This window comes from Grammomys surdaster, unplaced genomic scaffold, assembly GCF_004785775.1.
Source record: "Grammomys surdaster isolate TR1022 unplaced genomic scaffold, NIH_TR_1.0 318083, whole genome shotgun sequence".
Classification (NCBI taxonomy): Eukaryota; Metazoa; Chordata; class Mammalia; order Rodentia; family Muridae; genus Grammomys; species Grammomys surdaster.
This window is the reverse complement of record NW_021626845.1, coordinates 1-7,854: the sequence shown is the minus strand read 5'-3', so window position 1 is coordinate 7,854 and position 7,854 is coordinate 1. Positions and strand designations below refer to the sequence as shown.

The 7,854-nt window shown below is 43.9% G+C and overlaps 1 pseudogene; it reads left to right on the top strand.

Moving 5' to 3' along the window:
* Positions 1 to 126: 126 nt before the first annotated feature.
* LOC114616359 lies at positions 127 to 7,444 on the top strand (annotated as a pseudogene).
* The last annotated feature ends 410 nt before the right edge of the window (positions 7,445 to 7,854 follow it).

Sequence of the window (7,854 nt, the reverse complement as noted above, 5' to 3'; positions counted from 1 at the left end):
TGTGTGTGTGTGTGTGTGTGTGTGCTTTTTTAAGAAATAGCATACTCGGAGCAGCGCGGGGTCTGGGCGGGGCCGGAGCGCGCGGGAAGCCCCGGCTGGGCTGCGGAGCTGCCTTGGTGCTGCGCAATGGCTGTCTCGGTGCCCGACTACTCGCCTAGCTTCAAGAGGCCGCCTGAGATCGTGCGGCTCCGCAGGAAAAGGTCTCGGGACCTCGGTGCCGCCATGCTCTCCGCACTGCCAGAGCCCGCGCCCCGCCGCGCCGCGCTGGCGGCTGGGCTGCCCTTGCGCCCCTTCCCGACCGCGGGCGGCAGAGGAGGCGCCGCCGCGACCATCGCCCGCAGGAACCCTTTTGCCCGACTGGACAACCGGCCCCGGGTGGCCGACGGGGACCACGAAGAGCCGCTCCGCGGTCCGCAGGGAGCGCCGGGCCCGGTGAGTCTTCGCATCGGACAGCCAGGTGTCAGGGGTGGGAATGAGCGCGAACAGCCGCTGCAGCCTGTTGTCCTGAGACGGGGCGGGGGAGGGGGATGGCTGCCCTCGAAGCCCTGAGAGAAGGACTTAGGGATACACGGGAAGGTAGCTCGAAAAGTCCTCAGAACTGGGATGAAAAGCCACAGAATCTGTCTTCTCACCATCCTTCAAGACCTTTTTCTCGGGCACTTGAAATTACTGTGGACATGGAGGACTGTTAAAGATAAGTCGAGTCAAAATTTACAAATGTTGGTTTTACCCATAAAGCTTTATGGATCTGTTGGTCTAAGATTTATGTATCAGTTATTAAATGCATCAAAGTCTGGCCTTTTCTCCTGTTTAGATAATAAGTTCAGGCACAAATCTACGTGTATGGATGTGAGTTCCCATTTACTCTCCTGAGAAAACAGAGTTCAAATTCCCTCATCGCTAAAAGGACAACTCTTTTTTTTAACCTCAGCTTCTAGATTCTAATGGAGAAAATAACTTGCTGTGGGAGGAGGCATCTCATGAAAGAACTGTCATGGAACTGTCCCAGGTACTCTTTAAAATTACCTTTATTGTTTGTGCCACAATTGTGTATGTAGAAGTCAGTCCCTCCACCGTGTGAGTAAAAGGATTGAACTCAGGTTGTCAGTCAGGGCGGAAGCAAGTGCCTCTACCTTCTGAGCCATCTCAATGGCGTATCCCAGGAAATGCTTTTAAAATGCTGAATATAATGTATATTCTAATAAACAAACTTCTCAAAAGCATTTCTCTTGAAAAAAAATAGTTTCAAGAATGAGTTCAAAGTCTAGGACTGCACTTCAATTTGTAAAATGCTTGCCTAATGTGCAGAGACCTCGGGGTTGGATCCCCAAGAATTGCGCCAATATGGGACATGGTGCTGCACACTTAAAACTGTATCACTGGAGTGAAGGAGAGATTGTCAGAAGTTTGAGAGCATACACAGATGCACAGAGAGTTGAGGCTGGCCTGGGACACATGAGAGCCTTCTCCGGAAAGAAAAAAGAAACTTGAGAGTTATGATTTCTGTACAGGTGTTCGATAATAAATCTGGGCTCTAGTGGCCAAGGCCTGGTTTGTGCTGTGGATCAAACCCAACACTCCCACATGACGAGCAGCAATCTGCCCTCCCATCCTCATAGTTACAGGTAGATGCAGCTTGCCCCACTGGAGCAGACTGAGCGTTCCCAAGACCTGTGCTAGTGTTCACATAGTTTGCTGGAGGCAGCTTCGCGGAGAGGATGTTTGTGTGGTGCTCCCTAAGAGAGAGTCCTTCTAGAGTGGACAATATGGGCTTGAGTAGCAGCTGACTATATATATATATATATGTGTGTGTGTGTGTGTGTGTGTGTATACTTTTTTGTTTGTTTGTTTTTTCTAGACAGGGCTTCTCTGTGTAGCCAAGGCTATCCTGGAACTCACTCTGTAGACCAGGCTGGCCTCGAACTCAGAAATCCACCTGCCTCTGCCTCCCAAGTGGTGGGATTAAAGGTGTGAGCCACACTGCCTGGCTATAATTTTTTTTCTATGTTTTTTTTAAACTTCAGTAATGTTTTTTAAGCCCTTTAAAAGTTCTACCAAGATTGCTTAACCTAAAAAAAAAAAAAATAGAACTTAGCCCTGGTCTCAGTGGTTCTGAGCTTTACAAGATACTTTTTAAATACTTGGAACATAGCTGGGCTTAGAGGCAGAGGCTGGTATATCTTTGTGTTTGCGGCCAGCCTGGTCTACAAGAGTGAGTTCCGGGAGAGCCAGGGCCATGCAGAGAAACCCTCTCTTGGGGGTTAGGGGGTATTGGAAGCATTCTACCTTGCTATCTGTAGTACTAGACAGAACGGATGAAAACTCAGAAGTGAACCATGACCCTCCAGCCCCGCCCCCACCTGGCTTTGTTCATTTACTTTATTATGTCTTATGGTCAGTTCTCTCCCTCCAACTCAAACTCTCAGGCTTAGTGGCATGTGCCATTACCCAGTGAGTCATCTCTGTGGTCTGAGACCTCTCTTAATAGCTTTAACCTCCTTCCAGACTTTTCAGGTATAAAACATTTTTAATATTAGATCATTCATAAATTTTGACATTTGATGATCAAGAGTAGAATAACTGAGATCTCTGTATCCAAAGATTTTCCTTGAAATTCTAATTTTTGTGTTCTCTGTTTTCTAAGAGTCAACGTGTATCACTGACTGAATCGGACACTTGGTCTTCAGATGGTACTGAGTTACCTGTGGACTGGAGTATTAAAACCCGACTCCTTTTCACCTCGTCTCAACCCTTTTCCTGGGCAGATCATTTGAAAGCACAGGAAGAAGCCCAAGGACTTGTCCAGCATTGTAGGGCAACAGAAGTTACTTTACCCCAGAGTATACAGGCAAGTCTGAAATGAAGGAGCCTTAGAGGAACGGATGTATGTTCCTGCGTGTGTGTGTGTGTGTGTGTGTGTCTGACTATGTGAGTGTGTCTATGGGGGTGTATGTATGCCTGTGTATGTGTAGGGGGGTGTGCCTGTGGGGTGGGGGTGTGGGAATGTGTGTCTCCCTGTGTATGTGTGTGTGTGTGTGTGTATGTGTGCCTGTGGGTGTGTGCACCTGTGGGATGGGTGAGAGTGTGTGTGTGTGTGTGTGTGTGTGTGTGTGTGTGTGTGTGTGACTGCACATGCAGGTATCAGGACAGAGCCTAAGGATCTAGTCCAGTGTCCTGGTCTCTCGCTCTCTGCCTTGTTGCCGTGCAACAGGGATTCTGTGAGCCTGGAGTTCACAGTTTTTAGCTAGTGTGGCAGCCAGTTCAGCCAGCCCTAGTGACTCTCCTGGCTCCACTCTCCTCAGTCCTGGGGTCATTGTCAGGCACAAGACAATCTCAACTTGTTGTCTGGGTGCCGAGTTCCAAACTCAGGTTCCTGTAATGCTGTTCATCTCCAGCCTCTGTAAACCTATGCTTGTGTTTCCAATTAGTGTAGAAGGCTCTCTCTTCAACATAAGCTGTTCTTCTGACATGTATAGATTCCAAAAGTTGACATCATTTCTCCCAAAGGGTACTTTCACTTCCTGTTTGTCAGGTTAAGAACTGCTCAGTATAGGTGGAGATTGGAGATGAGTCAGTAGTGTAGACAGGCAGTATCTTCTCTAGACTATGCTTTTCTTAGGTTTTAAGAAAACAATTGAGTTACAATAGCTGATGAATTTTTCCTGATGTTTCTTACTTAGAACCTACTCTTCATTTTTTGTTGTTGTCAATGGTGATGGTTTTGTTTATTAGGTTTTAAGGAAGGGTCTTACTGTATTGTGTAGCCCTGACTGTCTTGGAACTCACTTTGTATACTGGACTGGCCTCCAACTCACAGAGCTCTACCTGCCTCTGCCACCCCAGTGTTGGTATTAAAGGCATATACCGCTACACCTGTCCTGAGTTCTAGAATGGCCTCAGAGTAGTTTAATTACCTTGAGGCAGCTCATCAACACAAACTAGGTTGTAACAGTTTGTTTAAAATAGCACTTGAGATCTATTTCTGGATAAATAAATCAGGGTGGTTTGTATTTAGCAAGGGTTCACTACTTTTGAGGCTGCGTTCTCCGGGTAATTTGCTGTCCTCTAGGCAGAGTGTGTGCGTCCTCCATGCACACCTTACTTCCTCTCATCTGTAGCTCATCATTCGTTCTCAGGGAAGGCAGAGACAGAATGTCCCATCTCTATGAATGTGATCTCTCCAGTGCAGGCTTACCATGCTATTTGCTATCCCGAAAGCAAAAGTAGACTGCATTTTAACCTCAACAGTTGCTAAGGTCTCCCTGTAATTACAGCATTAAAACTCCTTAGCCTGGGCTGTGAAGACAGCTCAGTGGTTAAGAGAGAACACTGTTCCTGCTGAGAGCCTATGTTGACACTGCTCAGAGCTACTCAGAACTCCAGCTCTGGCTTTCTACTGGCCCCTGTAATGTACAGGCAAACAGAAAATTAAAAAATAAAAATCAGTTTTGGGGAGTGGTGGGGGTGTTTGAGGCAGAGTTTTCCACATAGTCCTGGCTTTCCTGGGACTCCTTATGTAGACCAGGGTAGCCTCAGAGAGATCAGCCTTCCTCCTAAGTGCTGGGATTAAAGGTGTGTGCCATTACCCCCAAGTAAAAAATAAAAGTCTTCTTAGAAAATGTTTTAGATTAAGTGTGTGATCTATTCAGTGTTTCTACTGTAACCTTATCTTTGTGATGAGTAAAAAATCACCCACTCTTCCCACCGAAATTTAGGATCCCAAACTGTGCACTGCACTGCGCTGTGCCTTCCAGCAGATCCTGGTCTACTGGCTTCACCCTGCCTTCTCGTGGCTGCCGCTCTTCCCTCGGATTGGAGCTGATAGGAAAATGGCTGCAAAGACAAGTCCATGGTCAACTGATGAAACCCTGCAACATGCTTTAATGAGTGACTGGTAAGATCATACATTCCAGAGGTGCCTGTTCAGTAGCAGGACTCTGGTGTTACCAGAAGGGCTAATGGCAAATAGCACTCTATGTTTCTGACATTGTCAGGAACTTAATGATCACAATTTACAATTGCTTTTTTCCCAACTTGATCATTATCAGCTGTGTAGTGCACAGTGTTTAATATATGTACTGGACAAACATAGCAAGACGTATGTCTTTGGGATGCTTCCTGTCAGTTGATGCTTTTTTATCAGAAGTTGTTCATGGTTTGCAACCAGGTAAAAACTATGCTTGGAAGAACATCTGCAGCCCTCAAGTACAAATCTACACAGCTACAGAAACTCAATTAAGTATTTGAAACATTTATGTTAGGTTTTTATCTACGTGTCAGAATAAATTAAGAAATCAATTATTAAATTAATACAGAATTGAGTTTAAAATATTTTAACACCTGAAAAACCTTCCTTTCTCCATAGGTCTGTGAGTTTTACGTCTCTGTATAACCTGCTGAAGACAAAGCTTTGTCCCTATTTCTACGTTTGCTCCTATCAGTTTACTGTCCTCTACCGGGCAGCAGGCTTGGCGGGCAGCAGTGTGATCACCGCGCTCATATCCCCTACAACGAGAGGCTTAAGAGAAGCTATGAAAAGCGAAGGAATTGAGTTTTCTCTGCCTTTACTAGAAGAAAGTGGCCATAAGAAGAAAGTTCGAGAACCAAGCCTGGAATATGAGGAGGAGCAGGCAGGCAGTGATGAAGATGAAGAGGAAAGTTTTTCCTGGCTGGAAGAGATAGGTGTGCAAGATCAAATTAAGAAGCCAGACGTCATCTCTGTCAAGTTACGGAAAGAAAAACATGAAGTACAAATGGATCACCGACCTGAGTCTGTTGTACTGGTGAAAGGACTCAATACCTTCAAACTGCTCAATTTTTTAATCAACTGCAAGAGCTTAGTTGCTACCTCAGGTGCACAGGCAGGTCTCCCACCCACTCTCTTATTTATCCCCAGTAGCCTTCCGTGGTGCCTCAATGCAAATGCTTAAGGCACGAAGCATTAATGTAAAGACACAAGCTCTTTCTGGATACAGAGATAAGTTTAGTTTGGAGATCACAGGTCCTGTCATGCCTCACACTTTGCATTCTGTGACCATGCTACTCCGATCTTCACAGAGAGGGTCATTCTCTGCTGGATTGTATGCACATGAGCCAACTGCTGTATTCAATGTTGGCCTGTCACTGGATAAAGAACTGGATAGAGTAAGTAGTCATACCCTGTATCCTCTTGCTGGGGTAAATGTCACTTCTTATGCCAAATTTGTATCAAGTTAGAAAACAAGTTAATATATACCACATGCTCATAAGATAAATTTTATGAATTCAGGCAATATTAAATATTTCCCAAACCTAAATAGTACTTACTGCACTCACAGCTGAAATTGAGTAATTCTTGCTTCCTTTGAGGTTTATGGTAACACAATTTATCACTGTTTCTCATATATGTGTATGACACTTGGGGTTTCGCATGTATTTAAGCACACCAGTGAGGAAGTGTACTGGCTCACACTCTACTGCTCTTCCACCTCATTCTCAACGCAGTCTTTTCATCAAAACCAGAATGTCCTAACAGAGCTACTCTTGCTAGCTGGTTTATGTGCCCCCTTCAGAGATGTAATTACAAGTGCAAACCTTGTCTACCCAGCATTCGTGTGGGTTCTTGATACCCCCCCAACTCTGTGGTGATCACAATTGTGCAGCAAGTACTTCAACACTAATCCATCTTCAAACCTTACTATCTTTTTTAGACTTTTTAAAAGATAGTTGTTAACAGTTCTTTAATTGGCCTGGTACCTATCAAGTCTAATAGACTGGCTAATTTAGGATTTTCACACTACAGAAATTATTAGGATCATCTAGACGTGAGTGACTGAGCCATTTATTCGCAAGTCTTTATGAGCATTATTAAAAACTTGGTGTTCTGAACAGAAGAGATGGGTCAGTAGTTAAGAGCACCGACTATTCTTCCAGAGGTTCTAAGTTCAGTTCCCAGCGACTACAGGGTGGTTCACAACCATCTGTAATGGGATCTGATGCCCTCTTCTGGTGTGTCTGAAGACAGCTCTGGTGTATTCATATAAATCTTTTAAAAACTAACTAAAATTTGTTCAAGAACTAATGTGCTTTATGGATGTGGACTTGTGTTTCTGCAGAAAGTTGTTCATAAGGACCTTGCTAACTGTGGGCTGCACCCTAAAACCCTGGAGCAGCTCAGTCAAATGCCAGTCCTGGGGAAGTCATCCTTACGAAATGTGGAAATGAGTGACTACGTTTTAAATTGGAGATCCTGACCACCAAAGTAAGCCTAAAAGGAATCTGAGGAAAAAGCTTCCTAGCGAGGAAATTCAAGATTCATAGGCCTCTGGCTTTTAAAGTTCATTTGGAAGAATATATTTTAAAATACTAAAGTGTTCCTAAACATTTTTATATTAACTTATTATATGCAATAGCATTAGGTTTTCAATCAGTATTTTGCCTTTATTATTTTCATGCGTTTTCAGAGATGAAGATGCAAGGTGCTTCCTTTAAAAAAACCTCAGATAATTCAAATAAGGATTCTATCCCTGTAACTTATTGTAACCTGAGTAGAAAACTCAAGTCTTTTATTCATGAGAAATTGACATTATCTGTAGCAATTATGCCACTGAGACTAATGGTCAGAACAAAAGCATCTATATTGAGTTCTTTGAAGACATAGGGAAACCAGCATTTTTACTAATGATTTCTAGTTCCTCTGTTTATAAGTATGTTCAGTCACATGTGTCAAGTCAGATGGTAGGGTATTTTGTACTTCATCTAATAAGTGTTGGGTGCTCAGTCATGTCAACTTACTATTTAGTATGTTTACAGGTAATCTGTGTTTGCATGTGTGTATAAAATTCAGTATTTTTAAATAAACGTGCATAGAAATCA